The sequence below is a fragment of the Alligator mississippiensis genome, chromosome 1 (assembly GCF_030867095.1).
Source record: "Alligator mississippiensis isolate rAllMis1 chromosome 1, rAllMis1, whole genome shotgun sequence".
In the NCBI taxonomy this organism is placed as follows: domain Eukaryota; kingdom Metazoa; phylum Chordata; order Crocodylia; family Alligatoridae; genus Alligator; species Alligator mississippiensis.
In genome coordinates this window covers 244923980-244944692 of record NC_081824.1, presented here as the reverse complement: position 1 = coordinate 244944692, position 20713 = coordinate 244923980, and the positions used below count along the sequence as shown (strand labels likewise).

The 20713-nt window shown below is 48.2% G+C and overlaps 2 protein-coding genes across 4 annotated transcripts in view; one reads left to right on the top strand and one right to left on the bottom strand.

Annotated features, from left to right (window-relative positions):
• Positions 1–20713, bottom strand: part of CMSS1 (cms1 ribosomal small subunit homolog) — a 417726-nt gene that overhangs the window by 59110 nt on the left and 337903 nt on the right. The window lies entirely within an intron of this gene.
• Positions 10574–20713, top strand: part of FILIP1L (filamin A interacting protein 1 like) — a 343045-nt gene continuing 332905 nt past the window's right edge. For 2 of the 3 annotated variants that reach the window (XM_019476094.2, XM_019476091.2), the window contains exon 1: positions 10574–10686. The gene's annotated coding sequence lies outside the window, so the exon portion shown is untranslated. The remainder of the gene's footprint in view (positions 10687–20713) is intronic. The other variant, XR_002086599.2, reaches the window with a different exon arrangement.

Sequence of the window (20713 nt, the reverse complement as noted above, 5' to 3'; positions counted from 1 at the left end):
CTTGGGAGTGTGTAGTATGTGAGAAAATTTGGTATTAGGAAAGATAGGGAAGAGGGAAAATTGATTTCACTACTGATTAAAAGTTACAAATCTTCAGCTCTGGAGACTGAATGATGATGTAAACTTCTCTAGCAAGCCCTACCACCATCCTTTAGGCCTGATCTGGAGGGATACCTTTCTACAGATATGGATGATCTGATCTCAGAGACTCATATTATTCCCTACTGATCAGCCTGTATCACAATAGGTAAAGGAACTGAAAAAGGCACACAACAAACAAAGGCCTTTTTAATAAAAACATGTTCAGAATGCCACAGGAATGTAGTCCCAGCAATCAAAAACTATGCTAATTCATTCCATAAGTGAAATAACAATGTTTTTTCCTCCTATGGTTGTCCTAACATTTGGCATCAGAATGAGAAAACATGCTACCATGACATTGCACAGACATCTGGGGCGTGTCCACACTTGCAGGCACATGCATTTGCAGCAGCTCAAATAGGAGTGCCACAAATTTGAGCCGGGGCTTTTTGCCTCAGCACACGTGCCCAGACTTGCACTTTGGTGTGGAGCAAGTTGTGCCACTTGGGGCAAAATAACCCTGCCCACTTCCTCCCAGATCTGCAGCCAGGGGGAGCTATAGCTTGGGGGCAGCACCTGTGCCAGCCCCAGCAGTATAATAAGCTGCCCTAGAAAGCAGCTCAGGGCTACTTGCTCTTAGAAGCTTCTGGGGTGCCTAGTCCAGGGGATCAAATCTGCCTTATCTCCTGATTCCCTTGCCTTTGTCAATCAGGTCCTGTGTGATGGCGGTCCCTGCCCCTCACCATATCCTCCAGCCTGCCAGAGTTTGTCATGGGGCCGGTGCCTTGCCCGGCCTCACAGTGCTCCCCACTCCACCACCTGAGCTGGCTGAAGGACACCAAACCAGTCTGCTTCTCCACCATCCATTGCCACTGCCTCTACACGTTCATGCACCACATGATCAACCATGCCGCCCTTGCATCCTGCCCAGGCACCAAGTGGTGGGACCTGTACGGCGAGAGCATAGGTGGGGCACCCCAGTGACTGAGCCTGTACTCCACTCTTATCCCACGAGCCACTGGGGACCTCAGCTGGAGGCTCCTCCATGGAGCCATTGCCATGGGCATGTATGTGGTGAGCTTTACTGACACCCCAGTCTCCTGCCCCTTCTGGAGGCAGAGGGAGACCCTGGCGTGCATGACACTCAAGTGCGCCAGGCTGCAGCCACTCCACCTCCACCTTTGGAACCTCCTCCTGAGGTTTGGGATGAACTTTACCCCCCACCTTTTTATTTTGGACCCCCCATCCATGGCACCACCAAGTCTCAGGACCTCCTGGTCAACCTCCTCCTGGCCCTGGCTAAGTGAGTTCTGTACATGACCAGGAAGGAGGTTCTGGCCGGGAAGGTGCCTGGGGACTGTGAGGCCGCATTCCTCTCACTGGTCCACACACGTTTCCGGGCAGAGCACCACTGGGTGGTGTCCACCAGCTCCGAGGCCCATCTCTGAGGACCAGTGGGCATGGTCCAGAGGGCTCTGCTCGGTGTCCCCCTCAGGAGCACTCATTTTCAAGCTTTGACCCTTGAACCTCAAGTCACTCCTGTCCTGTTTTTTTCCCTTTGTTGTCCCAAGAGTTTTGTTGCATCCCATCCATTAGCCCCATAGAGTAGGACTATGGGGCAGGCCCACTGCGCATGCGCGCAGTTTAAAAGGGCCCGCCGACCGGGAAAAAGCCCAGTTAGACACAGGAGCAGCGAGAGACGCGCGGGTGAAAGCTCGCTGCGCCCCCGCTCCCCCGAAGCCCCCCAGAAACCCTCCAGCAGCCGCGGAGCCCCCTGCTGACCCCCAGCACAGCCGGGGTAAGCGGGGCCCATGGAGAGAGGGGGCTAACCCCTTAGTGTGTGTGTGGGAGGCGGCGGCTGAGTGGATCCGGGCCGGGTCAAGCCCCGCCCAGGCCCCTACTTGGCCCAGCCCCCCAGGGAGCCACTCAACCGGAGCCACGCGAACAGGCTGTGCAAACAGGCGCGCTTCTCTGCCGGCGCATGAGTTAGCGCAGAGTTCACGCGGGAGGGTGTGCGGGAGGGAGCCGGACCCTGCCTGCGCACCCCTCAGGGTAGACAGCCCCAGCCGTAGCCAGCCTACCAGAGGCATGACAGGGATGGGCACACGCCGCACCCCGAGGGTCCCCTCGGGCTCCGCGGCCCCCCCCTCTGGCACCTCAGAGATGGCCACCCAGACAGAGCCCCTGGTTCCAGGCTCCACGCAGACAGAGCCCCTGGCTCTCAGCTGCGGGGGCTGCCTGTCCCTTTTTCAGGCTCTGGGGCCTGGGAGCATGGCGACCTCCCCTTGTGGGGTCTGCTCCCTTTTGGGGTCTCTGACGCGCCAGCTGGAGGAGCTCCAGGCCACAGTCCAGAGACTGCGTGCCATCAGAGACTGCGAGCAGGAGATAGACTCCTACTGCCAGGCCCTTCTCCCCCGGGAGGCAGAGGGCAGATCACAGTCTCCCTCCACGCCAAAGGAGGACTCTGGGACCTCCTGCTGTGTCCAGCCAGGGGCATGGACCAAGGTGGTCAAGGGCCCTAAGGCCCGCCGCACCAAGGCCCCTCCCCCACCAGAACTGAGCAACAGGTACGCACCTCTTGCCGCCCCAGCAGAGCCTGCTGAGTTGCCGGCCCCCACAGGCAACATGGGCCCAACTGCAGCTCCCGCCCCTGCTCTCCCCAAGACAAAACGTAAGGTGTTTGTTGTGGGAGACTCCCTCGTGAGGGGGACGGAGGGGCCAATCTGCCACCCCGACCCCTTAGCCCGGCAAGTCTGCTGCTTCCCAGGGGCCCTCATCCGGGACATTGCGGAGAGGATCCCCAATCTCCTCAAACCCACAGACCACTATCCCATGCTCCTTATTCATGTGGGCACCAATGACACTGCTTGGAGCACTCCCAGCCAGGTAATGAGGCGCTACAGGGATTTGGGAGCGGGGCTCAAGGGTCTGGGGGCACAGGTGGTGTTCTCATCGATCCTCCCAGTCTCAGGCTATGGGCCGAGAAGGGACAGGAGGATCTATGTGGTCAACCAAAGACTGCGGCGCTGGTGTCGTCAGGAAGGCTTTGGCTTCCATGACCACAGCCCGCTCTTTGGCGAGAGAGGCAGCGAGCTGCTGGGAAGAGATGGTCTCCACCTCTCTCCCCTAGGGAGGAGGCTCTTCTCAGCCAGACTGGCTGACCTGCTCCACCGGGCTTTAAACTAAGCCCGTTGGGGGATGGGGGGACTACCGCCACTGCTGGCCCGCTGAGCAATCCTTGCAAAGCCAGCGGATCACGGCACTCAAGGGAGCCCACCCTGGCCCCAGCCCTGGTAAAATCTGTGGGTAAGGAAGGAGCCCCGCAGGGGGCACTTGCTTGCCTCTACACTAATGCCAGGAGCTTGGGGAATAAGCAGGAGGAGCTCATCCTCCTGCTCAGTGCAAACAATTACGATGTCATAGGGATCACGGAGACCTGGTGGGACTCCACCCATGACTGGACCACAGGCATAGATGGCTATGCCCTGTACAGGAGGGATCATGGAGAGAAAAGGGGCGGGGGTGTAGCTCTCTATGTTAAGGAAAGCTACACGTCCCTGCAAGCCGATATTGGCGACCAGGGTGGATGGCTGGAGACCCTCTGGGTTAAAATCCGTGGGGAACACGGCACAGGGGACACAATGGTGGGAGTCTATTACAGACCTCCCACCCAAAGTCCTGAGCTTGACCAGGAGTTTGCCCAGGAACTGGCTGAAGCAGCTTGCTCCAGGACCATGGTTGTCATGGGTGACTTCAATTACCCAGACATCTCGTGGGAGGATCGCTCAGCAAATCTGAGTGGTTGCAGAGCTTCCTCTCGTGCGTGGATGACCTCTACCTGACTCAAGAAGTCTATGGGCCAATGAAAGGCAAAGCGCTGCTTGACCTGGTGCTGGCTACTGGGGATGACGACCTAGTCGGCGACCTAGTGATCGATGGGAAGCTGGGTGACAGCGACCACGAGCTGATCACCTTCACCATCCGCCGAAAAGCTGGCAAGTCGGTCAGCAACACGGAAGTCCTTGACTTCATGAAAGCCAACTTTGACAAGCTCAGGAGGCTTGTCAGTGAGGCCCTAAGGGACTGTGACCACAGGGAGAGGGGAGTTCAAGAAGAGTGGTTGCTCCTCAAGGGAATGATCCTCAATGCACAAACTAAGTCTATTCCATCTCGGAGGAAAGGCAGCATGAGGGCACAGCAGCCCCCCTGGCTCTCCAGGGACCTAGCAGACCGGCCTACAAAGGATGGAGGATGGGAGTCACCTCCAAGGAGGATTATTTTGCACTGGTCCGGTCCTGTAGGGAGCTGACCAGGAAAGCCAAGGCTGCAACTGAACTCCAGCTAGCTTTGAGCATCAAGGACAATAAAAAGTCCTTTTTCAGATATGTGGGGAGCCGGAGGAAAAGCAGGGGCAACGTTGGACCCCTGCTGAACCAGATGGGGCAACTGACAACTGACGCCCAGGAAAAAGCCAACCTATTAAATAGGTACTTTGCGTCGGTCTTTCATCAGCCCCATGGGGCGTCCATGCCCGCTACAGGGCCGGGAAGTCCGGGTGAGGGTGATCCCCTGCCCTCCATTAATGCTGACCTCACGAAGGAACATCTTGAGAAGCTGGATACCTTCAAGTCAGCCCACCCTGACAATCTTCACCCCAGGGTACTCAAGGAGCTGGCGAGCATCATAGCCCAGCCTCTAGCGCGGATCTTTGAAAACTCTTGGCGCTCTGGTGTAGTGCCCGAAGACTGGAAGAAGGCCAATGTGGTGCCTAACTTCAAGAAAGGGAGGAAAGTGGATCCGGCTAACTATAGGCCCATCAGCCTGACTTCTATTCCGGGGAAGATCTTAGAAAAGTTTATTAAGGAGGCCATCCTTAATGGACTGGCCGACGCCAACATCTTAAGGGATAGCCAGCACGGGTTTGTTGCGGGTAGGTCCTGCTTGACCAATCTCATTTCCTTCTACGACTAGGTGACCTATCACCTGGACAAGGGAGAAGAGATTGATGTCATATATCTTGACTTCAAAAAAGCCTTCGACCTGGTGTCCTATGATCGCCTCTTGGAGAAACTGGCCAATTGTCGCCTTGGGTCCTCCACGAACCACTGGCTGGAAAATTGGCTCTGGGGTCGGACCCAGAGGGTAGTAATTGATGGAAGTCACTCATCGTGGTGTCCTGTGACCAGCGGGGTCCCCCAGAGCTCTGTCCTTGGACCCATACTGTTCAACATCTTCATTAATGATGTGGACACTGGAGTCAGAAGTGGACTGGCCAAGTTCGCAGAGGACACCAAACTTTGGGGCAAAGCATCCACACCAGAAGACAGGCAGATGATCCAGACTGACCTGGACAGACAGGCTCAGCAAGTGGGCGGACGAGAATCTGATGGTGTTCAACGCCGATAAATGCAAGGTTCTCCACCTTGGGAAAAAAAACCTGCAGCATCCTTATAGGCTTGGCAGTGTTATGTTGGCTAGCACTATGGAAGAAAGAGACTTGGGGGTCATCATTGACCACAAGATGAACATGAGCCTGCAATGCGATGCTGCGGCTAGTAAAGCGACCAAAACGCTGGCTTGCATCCATAGATGCTTCTCAAGCAAATCCCGGGACGTCATTCTCCCCCTGTACTCGGCCTTAGTGAGGCCGCAGCTGGAGTACTGCGTCCAGTTTTGGGCTCCACAATTCAAAAAGGATGTGGAGAAGCTTGAGAGAGTCCAGAGAAGAGCCACGCGCATGATCAGAGGTCAGGGAAGCAGACCCTACGATGACAGGCTGAGAGCCCTGGGGCTCTTTAGCCTGGAAAAGCGCAGGCTCAGGGGTGATCTGATGGCCACCTACAAGTTTATCAGGGGTGACCACCAGTATCTGGGGGAACGTTTGTTCACCAGAGCACCCCAAGGGATGACGAGGTCGAATGGTCACAAACTACTACAAGATCGTTTCAGGCTGGACATAAGAAAGAATTTCTTTACTGTCCGAGCCCCCAAGGTCTGGAACTGCCTGCCACCGGAGGTTGTTCAAGCGCCTTCATTGAACACCTTCAAGATGAAACTGGATGCTTATCTTGCTGGGATCCTATGACCCCAGCTGACTTCCTGCCCTTTGGGCAGGGGGCTGGACTCGATGATCTTCCGAGGTCCCTTCCAGCCCTAATGTCTATGAAATCTATGAAATCTATGACTACTAGTTAGCCGGGTGGCCCTTAGGGCCCACAGTACTTGGATGATACAAATAGACAGCAGCTTCTGGGACCTGGCCAATTGGTATCTGGGGACAATAACCCCTTGTGCCATCTGGACTGCTGAAGCAGCCCTAACGAGAGTTCCCTACCCTCTACTCACTGCAGCAGTCTGGCAGTGGGGGGCTGCTGCCTGGATATGACCTGCTGCCACCTGTGACAATGTGGCTGCAAGGCTGTAGGCCTGACAGACCCAGATGGGGACTGCACAGCTTCAGCAGAGGCATCTGCACCTCTGGGCCAGCTGCCAGCAGGCTGTGGCTGCACAGCTGGCCTTTGTGCGGCACTACAGCCATGTGTGCCTTTGCCCTGCTATCGCCCTGGTAGTTATCGCCTGGAAGATGTTCTCAGTGTGGTGGCCTGCTTTGAACTGTCAAAGCATGTCCTCCTGGCCCCAAGTGGCCAGCAGGTCAGCCACCTCCAGCTGGGTCCTGGGTACCAGCCCTGAGCAGGATCCTCTGCCTGGGTCCTGACACTTGCCTCATTAGCAGGAATCCTGGGGTTCCCTATTTAATGACTGCAAAATCTCTGATAAAAAAAAAATGCCAAATTCACCCCCAAATCCATGTTTTTCCACCATTAAAACAAAAGACCACTATACACATACACACATACAGAGAAACTGATCAGTTGGGCATTGTTTTATTGATATATTTACAATTTTAAAGCAATTTGGAAGCCTACCAGTGTCTCTATCATCATAATAAAATAAATTCTAAATATCTATATGTTTTGATGTTTGTTTTTGGTTTTCTTATCATAGAACAATTAGAGCTCCCCCTGACCCCTTCACTAACTAGAATGGGAGGACAACTGCCCCTACAGCCACAGCTCCTGCCAGCAGGTTTCATCCTGTCTGGCAACTGGGCACCACGGATGTGGGGTTTGCAGGAGGGGGGTGGGAAGGGGCGTGGAGGGATGCAGATGGGTGTGGATGAACGTGGAGGGATGTGGGGGGTAGAGTGTGTGTGGGGGATTGTGGGGGGCCTGTGGGTGTGAGGGACTGTGTGTGGGGGGGCTGCTCAGGAGGGGTGCAGCCCCCCCACAGGGCCCCAACCCCCCTCTGCAAGGCCCAGAGTTCCCCCCGCAGGGCCATAGCCTCCCCACAGGAACCCAGCCCTCCCCAACAGAGCCTTCAGCTCACCCTGCAGCAGCAGCGGCCGTGGGGCACTCAGGGCCCGCTGCTGTCAGAGCCCCCCTGTAGCACGGCACAGCCCCAACTGCCTCAGAGCTGGCAACAACTGTGCCACTCACCATGTGTGCAGCACAGCTCGGCATGGTGCTGCATGGGGCTATGCACCTTTCTGCAGCCCCAGGTCACTTGGGCTGTCACCCAAGGGCTGGCACCACTTGCAGGGACGGCGTGTCATGCTGGGCCGGGTCCTGCCTCCACAGACCCCATGTGCCTTTGGGCTGGGCTGGTTCCATGGAGGCAGGACCTGGCCCAGCATGATTCACAGTCTCTGTGAGCAGTGCCAGCACCCGGGTGACAACCTGAATGGCCTGGGGCCACAGAAAGGTGCACAGCCTTGTACAGTGCCAAGCTGGGCTGCACCCATGACAAGCAGCTCAGTTGGCACAAGCTCTGAGGCGATCGGGGCCGCAACACACTACAGGGGGGCCCTAACAGCAGTGGGCCTTGAGCTGCTGCTGCGGGGGGGCGGCTGTGGGCCTTGCAGGGGACCCATGCCCCCAACCAGCCCCCCCACCCACACACAATGCCCCCCAACCATAATCTCCACCCCCCAAGTCCCAACTTACCCCTGATAGTGCCCGGGTCCCAGTCATGCTGGATTCTTGCTGAACTTTTGCTTGCCCTAGCATGCTAAGAATATCCAGGTATCAAATTTTGAGCCTGTACTGCAAATACACATTGTGGGGACCTTTTTTTTCTTCTTACTGTGCCTCTTGTAGCATGTCAAACTAGTTTGGGATGCTGAGACAGGCATGTAAGCACTGGTCTGGGCGTGCCCCTGGGAGTCAACCTTCAGGCCTCAGACAAAATCAGCAGCTGTCTTGTAGCACAATTCAATTCATTCTTCCACTTTTTTTTCTTTTTTTTTTTTTTTAAGTCACTCAGCCTCCTAGCACCTCAGTCTTCAAGAGCCAGCATAAGGTTGTCACAATACTCCCTTTAGTTTACAATGGTTTTGGGTGCTTGTGGTATCTTTGATACTTGCATCACTCATGGATACAGTATTGCCTTTTTTCTTGTTTAATTTTCTTTTTTTTCTTTTTTCTTTTTTTTTTTAAACTTACCTGTGTTGTTATCCAGCCCTTTTTATTTTTCAGGTATTCATAGCTATACCATTATTAATGTCTACAACCCTTCCTAAGGTTGTTTTAAGAGAAAGAACAATGTGTGTACATGTATAATATTCATTATGTGGGAGCCAACTTGTATGTGGCAACAACAATCATCCTGAGATAGAGAATGATACTGCATATAATCTTATTTGCTCCACCCTTTAACGGACGATATGTCTATAAAGATGTGTTTTTATATAAATTATTTATGACATCATGGGGTTATACAGTATTAAGTTATATGTGCACCAAATTAACTCTGCTTTAGCTTGAAAACAGACTTGCTACCATTTTAGGTGAATGGCAAATTCACTGGATTATAAACTTCTATATCTTTTTTAAAGCATTGGCTTCCTCCAAAGGCTGCAAAAGTCCTATTTCTACACCTCCTATTTCCCTCCTAACAGCTCTTTTGCATATACTGATTATTTCCTTGTTAACTGGCCTCAGATATTGATACTTACATTCCCTACCCAAGATTTCTAAATTTGTAAAGCTCTGCTCACACAATTCATGGTTTACCCTAAATTTGCCCCACAATCAGAGGAAAGCCAGCAACAAGGGAAAGAGAAGGAAAGGAAATATATTTATAAATGTTAATATACAAGTTGTCCTCACTTTACGCTGTACATGTGTTCCTGGAAAACGGCGCATAACTCAAAGTCACATAAAGGGAACCCACTTTACAATGTAACAAATACGGATATGTTCCAAGACCTCGACTATACTGACCCCCAGACCCATTTCTACCAAAATTATGGCCCCTCACCAGCTTCTGCACGGTTCAAAATCTCCAGCTTTGTCTCCAGTATTAGTGAAGTTCTCTTGCACTTCATTGATGGACCAGGGAGAGGGGTAGGAGATAAGCTAGTGGAACACTTAGAAGCCATAACTGGGATAGCAACTATAGAAACACGTGTTGCAGACAACAAGCAAGGAGCACACATCCACACAGGAGACTATATTTTGGTACGCGTTACTCCCACCATGGGCAACTGGTGCCTCCCGAGTCTGGGGGGCACCCACAGGCGCTGCCACTGGTGTCAGCAGCAGGAGCAGAGCTGGCGAGCTCCCGCAGGCATCGGCAGTGGGGCTGGAGCTGGTGCCCCCCCATGTCCACCTTCTGTGTCACCTATTATTCCCACAATGCACTGTACAAAGCAGCTGACTTCAGGCTTCCATCACACCGATCGCATAAGAGTGAATTTACCTCACATGTAATGAATTTTTGGTATAAAGGGGTCATCGCATAAGAATGAATTTGCACATACAGAGATGACATAAAGCAAGGGAAACCTGTATTATATGTTAAATTATTATAAATTCTTTACTAAGAATACTGCCTAAGCACTAAGCATACTGCCTGAGGTCACTGCTTTTAACAGGGGGAAAGGTCATGCCCGTTCTACTCAGATGTTTTATCCCACTTCAAGAGGTTAGAAGGGACAAATTGATTCAAAGCAATAATCCATCTGTGCACCCCTGCCCCAAGCATGCATGCAGAGTATATGTTTGAAATGACTGGTCAAATACAGAGCATTCTCTCTTTTTCTAGACTGCACTTTCCATAAAAATATTGCACTTATCTATATTTGTTTGCTGCAAGCAGATGGCTGCTTGCTTTTTTGTGCCAATTACATTGCAGCCCCAATCCCTCAAATCCTCTCTCTAGAGAGTGACAGTCTGCGAGGTCAGTTTTCTGACAAGGTCATCTGCCTTCAGAGTATGAAGAGGACTGAACTGAAAGTGGGTTGGGTTATATTTAGAGTTTGGTTCAACTCAGTGCCAGGGGTCCCCTGACTGTCTCTCCCTTGCAGCACTGTCTCAGGTCTCCAGGTCAAATTTGCTGATGTTTCTCAGCGTATAGAAAAGAGAGGAAAAACTGTTCAGAATTCCTAGTTTTTTAGCTTGCTACAAATGAATTGAGAGCTCTGAAGAGGAATCCATTTCCTTATTTAAGGACAATTTTCTTTGCTTGAGTGGATATGTCCCTTTGGAGTGAATGAGCAGGCGGCAACTTCCTAGGATACAACAAAGACAAGTTCCCTGCACTGAGGTAAGCTTGTTTAATTTTAATACCATCATCACCCTCACAGAGAGATTAAGGCTTGTTTGTTCAATGCACCAGGCTTGGTTCTTTTGCTAGACCCATATTCTATTTGCTCTTGGCATGAAGGTTTCTTTGGGTTAATGAACTTAGTATGAGTATGGATGAATTATCAGCAATTCAACTGATGCACAAAGCTTCATTTCACATTATCAATGTTGGAAAGAAACAAGAAAATAAGTAAAAATGCTGCAGTATGTACAATACAGTATGCGCTAATTGAAACACAGTAAAGAATCGCAAAGTACATATTGATTTTTAGTAGAAAGTGCACCCTAGAAAATAATGTCACATTGCAAATGTAAGCAAAACATAAATGAATGGGTGTGTGTGCAAATATACATGTAATTGTGCACATGTGGGATTAGCAATTATCTTATTTGCATGGACCATATGCAGTTTCAGAAACTAGGCTTTTGCCTGACAAACCTGCAAAACAGTGTTTCACAGCATCTCACAAGGGTCACTCTTAAATAAAGGACACTCAAAGATGCACATGTGTTCGGACCTTCCACAAGAAGCTGCACAACTGCATTAAAGCTGTGGGCAGGCTTGGGGCTATACAGGAAGGTGTTCTCTTTTCAAGTGCACAGGTTCCTTGTAAAACCTAAAGGCAGAAAGAGTTTAATGGTAATATGAAGCTGTCTCATAAGAGCTCCTACACACACTTCAGGTCACAAGACATCATGATACAAAGTTGTGACTCCAACATGTTACCTGATGAACATGTCAGGCAGTGGTGATGGAAGACTGGCACCCAGCAGTCGAACACTGCAGTGACTTTACATTGAGGGAAAAAGGGGTAAAGGGAGAGACTAATTCATATGGCGTTCACATATCCAGTACTGACCAGTTCAGTTCCTGTTATTAATTCATGCCTCCCTTTTCTAGCGCACTGTGCTGTTGAACTCTTGTACAGAATATCTTACATCATGCTATACAAGTAAAATATGTACTTTCTGAATATTCTCACGCGCTGAAGATATTTAACCTGCTCACTTCTCACCTTATATGCAACCATCCTCTGACCTTCTCTTCTTTCTGACTTCATTTAGTAACTTGCTTCCAAAAATCATAATGGCTGCCCATCCCTTTCCATAAAATCTCTACCTCAGAATTCATCACTCCTAACAAATAATTGTTAAAAGAATCTGTTGTAAAATAAATTTTACTTAAGTGGTAGGTCGATAATGCAGATTTTCTGGTGGATTTTTAATGTGAGAAAATTGGAGAACATGCTACTGTTGTAGCTGTTGGCTGTGGAAGCGGTGCTAATTTGGCCTTACAGTTCATCAGTACAGGAAAGGCTTCACAGTATTTAGCATCTAGCTAAATAGACTAAAATGACAACACATTTTTGCAAAGAATGGGTTTAGGGAAAAATGTACATATTTGTTATGAACTTTGGAACATTAATAATTTGTTCTTTTCTTGCTTATCATTACAAATTACAAAATGATTTCATTCTTGTACTTTCATATGCTTGAAGGTGCCTGATCAGTGAAATTGTCTGCATGGTGAAAAAGCAGTCATTGGCAATGTTTTGTAGATGTTACCAGTTCAATTAAAGTAATATTTTTCTGAATTAAAATGAAAAAAAATAGGTAGGGGTCTGATTTAGACCACAAGCGTGGGAGCTGCAAGGGATTTCTTGCAAGGTAGGCCCAAGTACTACAAATTTTCAAGGAGAGCTGGGGCACCAATTTGCTTAGGGGGCTTTGAAGAGATCATCCCACCGTCCATTAGGGAGGTGATCATGACTTCCTGACTGATCCTGATCCCGTTTAGTCTTCTTCATGCAAGCATCCCTAACCCAAACAGATCAATGGAGGTATCCACATAAGGCTTGATCCTGTACCTTGAAAGGGAACTGGAGAAGTTCAACCAATGTTTCAGGACATTATTACAATAAATACAAGGAATTAATATTCTAGGTGAGAAAAAGCAAATTGGTAGCATAAAAAAGACAGAGAGAGGTAGGAAAGGAGAGGGTTGGTATTCTGACCTAGTCCATGTAAGTGTTGAGAGCCCATAGGCTACGTACAGACAGTCAAATACCCCAAGGCTGAATCAATTCAAAGCTCAATCTTTGCAGGTTAGTCTAAACTGTGTAGAATGAATTCATAAGCAAGTGAAGAGACGTTCACTTTTGATTCTGGAAATACAGGCACATGCTTGCAGTAGCCCAGGCCAGAAGCCAGGAGGCACTAGAGCAAGCCTCCTTGATCCACTGGAGCAAACAGCATGGGCCAAAGCTAGCCCATCCACCTTGGAAGGTGAGGTGGGGGTTTGCAGGGGAGGTGCAAAGTATCTTGGGATGCTGGGGGACCGAGAGTCAACTTGAGTCAGAAGGTATCTGGGACAGAAGTTCAATAAATCAATTTAACTTAAATCAATAAGTCTATACTACATCCATCCAGGTTTATCTTAAACTAGTTTTGGCCATTGTAAAAACAGTTTACGTGCACTGAACTGTTGTATTACAGATTTTAACTGGTTTCCAATCACCAATACCAGTTTATGTGTAACTTTTGTTTCTAGCCCTAATGTTCACAATAAGTCTGACGGCAAGTCTGACCTAAATCCTACCTTGCCTATGTCCTTTATGGCCATATATCCTGCTCTGCAAAGCCTTCTCTCCCTACTCATTGAATACCTTATACATATAAGGTAAACACAACTTTTACCCGACTCCTGAAGGTTCATGCCAGCTAAGTCTTCCCCAAGCCCTGCAAGCAGTCTGAATGCACTAGTATCTCGTCTCCCCTCCCCCGGGGAAGGTGGCAGCAGCAGAACCAGGCACCTTTGTTACCTTCCTCAGCAGGTGCAAGGAGGGCAGCAGCGTGAAGATATGAGTCCTCTTCCCCAAGAAGAAGTGAGGGAGGGAGCAGTTACAGTTGGGAATCTGCTTCCCACATCCACTCTGGATGGCCTTTACCCCTTGCTTGACCTCTGCCCAAATGTCATGAAGTGGTGCACTTGGCTGCTGATATGGTGCCAGCAGGCACGAGCTCCTTGCCCTGGTGCTGTCACATGCAGCTGACTGCTGTCAATATGGCCAAACACAAACTGTCCCCTCCCAACTGCAGAATTCCAGCTGATACTCAGATAGCCACAAACAGTACATATATGCCTGCCTCACAAAGCAAACATGCAGCACCTGGAGCCAGGATCACCAGCTTACTCTTCCTACCCTTGAGCCAAAAGGGACTGGGAGCAACATGCTCAGGTTTGAGGATGGGCCAGGGTAGCTCTCCTCACTCTAGGGTGAGTCTTTTTGGCAGGTAATCCAAATACACCTGTCAGACACACCAGAGTGAGCACTGCCCAGCCTCCGTCAGTCACAGAAAGAATGATGTAATGGAGGTCCAGAGGGTGAAAATGAGGGGGGGGGGGAGAAAGAGAGGAGCCAAAATGTATTATATGCTGAACTACCATTCAATGGACTGCAATTTGTTTGCTATAGTAAGCATTTATATTGCAGTGATACCTGGAGGCCAAGCAGATAAGTCAATTGTGCTAGGCACTGTACAAAATAAATAACAGTCCTTGATTTCTCACCAGCTGGATGTAATCAGGCTGTAAGTCATTTCTAATTGATAGCACGTTGTGCTGGTAGGCAACTTAATTTCATAACTGTTTCATGCTTATTATCACAGCTTGCAGAGCATCTTTTACAGGGAAGAAGTTAATGGAGATGGTGCCCTAACAAAGGGTTGGTTATTAGATGCACAGCAAAGATAAACAATTTCAAAGCAAGAGTTAAGCAAAGAGTTAATTACATAATTTCATTTTCTGCTAAAGAATAATCCCCCTCAAAATGTAATGGTTACAGGAAAGGAAAAAAAAAAAATCAAATTTTATCCTTGAAACAAGCCACATAGCCCTAAGCTCTGTCTGAACTGCTTTTACAAATCCATCTCCCAGAAGGGCGGAGGGGGGGAGGGCGGGGGGGCGGGGAAGAGGGGATGGAAAATAAAGACCTTGTCCATGGGGTCCCCTTCTGGATTTCTCTGTTTGCATGTCATAAATAAATTGCTTTAGTGACATCTCATTGCAAAACAATGGATATTCTGCTCTGAAGTAAAATGCTGGCCTGCAGTCTGCATGCTCTATCAGTCTGGTACAGCCAGGGCTAACACAAGTCTCTCTTATGCTGCTTTCCAATGGTGAATTAGAAAATAATATCTCCACACAGGGAAATTCATCCTTCCCTGCCCAAACCACCAATAAATAGGTTTTGCATCTGCACCAGCAGAGAAGTTGGGTCGGATATAGTCCACCCTGAAGCATACACACACAGACAGACAGACAAAGGCTTTTATTATATAGAATAACCGCCTTTGGTTTCTCTGCCTAAGGCAGAGAACAATGAGGAACACTTTTACCTGAAAAAAAAGAGAATCAGACAAACCAATTCAAAATGTTTTAACTCTTTGAATTGTTATGCAAAGAAACATCTCAGTTCTGTACATATCCTGAATAAAAACAATTATCTACTTTATGCATCTGTTTCCAAGAGTACTCAAAGAGCAGTGATGTGTACAGAGCTATGTGTTGGGTTTATTTTCTATTTTAAAGATGCCTGCATAGAGTTCCCAGTCAATAGACAAAGTGTAGTATTAATCTGAAAATAGAGTGCTACGGTTGAAGTTATATTTTTTTCAGTGGCAACAGATGTTCAGCAGCAGGCTCTTAGTCTGATTCTCACTCTTTCAGGGGATTAGCTCAAAAAGTCCTGAAGGAAGAAAGCAGAGGGGAAAATACTACTACATTTCCACAGTAGCTTGAATTTACACTCTGAAATCAGCATAAGACATGAGTTTAGAATGTCCCCCATTCAATCTCCAGCACACTAAGTCAGTCCACAAGTTAAACAGAGAGGCTGGAAAGCTTGGAAAGGCCTTGCCAGCAATGCCAGCATTTTGCTGAAGTAGCCTTTCTAAGAACAGTGTATTTGTGGGTTTCGCCTGCTCCATGACAACTGCCAAGTGAGTGTAACACATGCAGAGCTGAGTTATATTGGTACATTCCATTCTAAGATTACTTTAATGGTTATTTTTAAATGATTTGCAATAAAAATCCCACTTGCATAATGTAGCCTTAAATATTTAGGAAAAAGGTAACTGAAATTCATATATATTCTTATAGAAAATTGTTTTTCTTCAAGTATGTAATCAGGAGTTCCACCGGTTTAAGCAAACTTGCACTGATCACCACTAAGACTAAAAAGCTGGTGAAACTGCATCAAAGATACAGAACACTCAGTCTCTCCTACTGTATTGAGTGAATATACATGTATGCAGATGCCGCCCCTGTACATTATAAAGTTACACCTGGATTAAATACAAACTCCAATAGAGAATCCCTTATTCTGGTACAACTTTTTCTAACTTTTACGCTTGACTTCTCTGGGAGGCCAATTTTTGCTGGTCCTTTGGCTCTTCTTTATAATAGAAAGAGGAACAGTGAAAACTCTCCTACACATACCACGGATATTATTGAAAAGCAGCTGCCTTCAGTTCCTACCCCATAGCCCTGGTAGTTGGCCCTTGGTAGGGGCACCAGCAGGGCTGGGAAGCTGTTGTGGGGGGGGGGCACCAGCAGGGCCGGGGGGGGGGCAGCTGGGGGGAGCCTTTAATTTTAATTACGGGTTTGGGGAGTTTTTATCAGAGAATTTGCAATTATTTTTTTAATCAGGGAACACCAGGATCCCTGCTGATCACTTAAACCGGTTTATGTGTAATGTCTGTCCCTAGCCCAAATGACATGTAAAACAAGCTTTTGTCCTTTAAGTCCTTGATCAGAAATGCTCACCAGATAGAGGGCTCCCCTGCTGTTGGTATCATCTTGTAAAATCATTTGGAGGTTTGGTGCTCTTTGCCTAGTCTGCAAGAGCAGGTTGCTAAGATCTGCTCTGGAATTCCCACATTGGAACAGAGATGCCCATATGGTAAATGTTTATGAAATAGCAAGAGATGCGGATGCCACAGGGGTGCCTGAAGAGAACTAGCTGCTATTTCAGAATCTGGTCAGTTCCTGCAAGCCAGTCAGTCCCTCCTCCAAAGATAAACAAACCAACTCCTATTTTGATTTGTTCTTTACAAGTCCTTAGGTTTGTGAATCAAAGCTTCTCATTAGCTATATTTGTAATGAGGAAGGGGGAAATTCCCACTTAGAATAAAGGAGGGGAATGACTTGATTAAGTGATTTGCATTTGTGCAAAGTGAGAGATTAAAAATCTTCTGGCTGGATGCAAAATCTCCTGCTGCTCTGCCATTATTCCTGATTAACTAGGCTAACACACAATCTATTCCTATAAATGTCTTACAGGAGCACAGGAGGGCCCCCTGCATGCTCGGTGGTGAACCCAGAAGTGGACCGGAAGTGCTTCTGATCCACTTCTGGGTCTGCTGCCAAGTGCACTGGGGAACCCCTGCACTCCTGTGGGATGGCTCCATCTACCCCAGCATCACAGCAATCACGAGCCCCTGCTACCTAGAGGTATGTAGAAAAAACATTTAATGCTGTGCCAAAGTCCAAATTGCTGAATCTCTTTGAATTGCTCTGAATTGATTTGGAGGGTTCTGATTCGTTCACAGAGCTTAAAGGGTCTTCTAATTTGATTCAGATTTAGAGATTCGGATGAATCGAGCCAAATCTCTGCCGAATAGAATCAGGGACTGAAGCTTCACACAGCCCTAGTCACTAAGTCAGGGGTGGACAACTATTTGGGTCCACAGGCCACATAGGCAGTTTTGGGTAGCTGCTGCAGGGCGGTCAGCACCCTCTTCCTCCTTGCAACAACCCAGAGCCCGCATGCCCTGTGGCTCCTCCCCGCCACTGCCACCAGCACCTAGCAGCAGCTGAGCACACAACCCTGGCCTGCCCCGCACCCACTCCAGACTTTCCCCAGCCAAAGCGGGGAAAGCTAGGACAGCCAGCTGGAACAGCCGGGACCCACATACATAGCCCCGACCCTGGGCCCGGCCTGCCCCACACCTGCTTCAGACTGGCCTGCCTACAATGAGCAGCAGCAGCAGCTGGACATAAGCTGCTGCTGTTAGGCGCAGGGGAAAAGTGGCCTCCTTCCCTGCATCACTGCCAGGCCTTTCTTGCTGTGACTCCCCTGAAGTCTGTGTCCAGGCTGCCCTGCAGCTCCTCTCAACTGCCACTGTTGCCCTGCTGGTGGGCCCAGAGGCACTGCTGGTCACAGTGGCAGAGAGAAGCTGCAGGACAGCCTGGCATGGGCTCCAGCTGGCTGCAGCAAGAAGGACCCAGCAGCGGCAAGGGGGAAGCGACTGCTTTTCGCTCATGCCCAGCAGCAGCTTCTGCCTGACTGCTACCTAAGCCACTCATCATGGGTGAGTGGGTCCAGAGTGGGTGTACAGCAGCCAGGTGTTGGGGCTGTGCGCATGGGTCCCAGCTGGTCCAGAGCTGCTCCACTCCAGTCAGGGCAGGTCCAGAGCAAGTGCAGGGTGGGGCAGGTGGGGTGGCATGCATGGGTCCCCACCAGTCTCCATGGGACCAGGGGTAGGGCCAGGGCAAGCAGCAGCACCAGTTGGAAGGAGCCACTGCTGCCTGGGCTGCCGAGAACTGGAGTCCAGATGCAGAGCTGCCCCATCCCCGCTGCACACCTGGGGGCAGTGGGGTGTGCCACGGGTTGGATGACACCTGGGCCAAGTGGGACCAAGGGACCCACCATGGGCTGGATAAAGTCCCTCTAAAAGCCAGATCCAGCATACGGGCCATATTTTGCCCACCCCTGCTCTATGTCCTGCTGAGACCCATAGTTTCCTCCTGCTTCATTACCAGCAAACTATGGCAGGAACATATGGAGGTAGAACACTATTGTGTGTGCGCAGTCCACCAGCCAAATTACTGAAACATTAAAAGGAATCAAAGGATTAAAATGGAGAAGTAGCAACTCCTCACTAATCAGGGACAATTTCATGTTTTCCTGATCCCATCTTCTTGCAAAAGAAGTTGCCCCATCCAGCTACATCCAAAAGTTACACCAGACAAGTGTGGCAAGCAAAGAAAGTCCTATGTGTTGTCAAGATGTCTAGCCTATTTTAGCTTCTGATTGACCTGATCACTGTAGTGGGAACCTAAAGGTCAATACACAGGCTGTAACAAAGGCAAAAACCCTAGAGGAGAAATATAGATCAAGTGGAAGTTTCGGTTGGCTATGTTTTAATTATCAGGGCTGTTCTGCATTCTAAACTCCCACGTACCTTGTCTCAGCCTACATACCAAAATACTTGTTCTAGGTCATCTTTTAATGTTGTTTTAATAAGCTGTGCAACATTTTTTTTTTTTTTTTTTTTACAAGCCTCAGAGGTCACCTAATACTTTTTGACTTTTACTCATTCCTGTTATGGAGGCTCTCAATACTCTCACACTATAAATCTACAGTGATGTAGCTTCTAAATGCTGCATATAAACTTAAATCAAAGGAATCCTGAATTTCCCAACTTTAAAAATTTTTTGTTCACAACTACAGAGAACTGTAATTAAAAAAAAACACTTAGGCCTCTATTATTTGGATTATTAACAACTGTGATGTCATGAAGCCTGGACACATAAGCATTACATAGACATCATGCTATTATACTTAGCTAACATGCTTGCCAGTAAGGCAGAAAAGTAGAACATCAAAAAAACCTTATCATTTCATAAATACTCATTCTATAACACAAGCACAAATCTATAGTGATTACAGATAAGCAACAAGTCTCAAGTTGCAAATCTTGCAGTTTCCAAAATAACCCTGAAAACTGGGATTGGATTGCAGTGTATTCAGAACTGGAGTTAACCAGGCACACAATCTGAGAAACACATGACAAATCACAAATTGTCACGTAAGGCCCAGAGTGTTAGATTGGCATAAACATCTGAAACATTATGAAACTCTTTTGCGGCCCAAGTTTTTGCATGCATTTTGCAAGTGGATGAAAAAAATTAGAAAAAGGTGTCAGTAGTGAGGGAAGGAAGAAATGTTTGTCTTGACATACACATATATATTGAACCTGATAGCACTCCTCTCCATACTTTGAAGTGATTATATACCAAATAGCTACATTCAGGCTTCTCAAGCATTCCTTATTACATGGGAAAGCTGAATGTTGTCCTCTTTTCCATAACATTTTGCTCCTATAACTGCAACACAGCATGACACACAGACTAACCTTGACCTGCAGCTGTCTCTTGCTCACTCAAGTGCAGCTTACCTGAGCACTCTTTCCTGGCTGCCAGACTGAGACTGTAAAAGCTTAGGAAGCAGACTGAGCAGAGTGACCAGACTAGAGGCAGCTGTCAGTGCCTTAGGGTTTGGATACAGTCTAGATTTTAGTTTTGAGCCAATGAGTTATATGATATTAATTTTACATGGAAGGTGCTCAGAGAACTGTTGTCAGGCAATAGCATTAAACCCACAGCTAGATAGATGAAGGGAAAAATGCTGCACGTCTTCTTCCTGCCTAGAGCAGGGGGGCTGGACCCAATGATCTGCAAGGTCCCTTCCAGCCCCTAACAATCTATGAATCTATGAAACATGAACAAAAAGTAACTAGATAAGACTGTGCAAATGCATCTATCATTTACAGTAGTGAAATAAAATGGCTCACTTTCAGTGGGACAGCCACATATGTATGCACAGGTACATATAGGTATGCATAAGCTTTTCATCCTTTACCTGCCTACCCCTTCCAGGGTGAAACTGGATTTAATTGAAAAAGTCACTCAGTTTAACAGTAGCGAAGTGCACACATGATAAGGTGGTAATAATGGAAGACAGAGAGAAAGAAACCTGCCTGTGAAAAATTCTCACTTGGTAAGCAACTATTTGTTCAATCTTTATCTTGTTTTTTAACCTGACAATTCTACATATGTGCAGTTTTACAGTGGCTTTATGGTAAACATTACGGTGGTAAGTCATAGCAGTAAATCATCATAGGATTCTACAAAGATATTC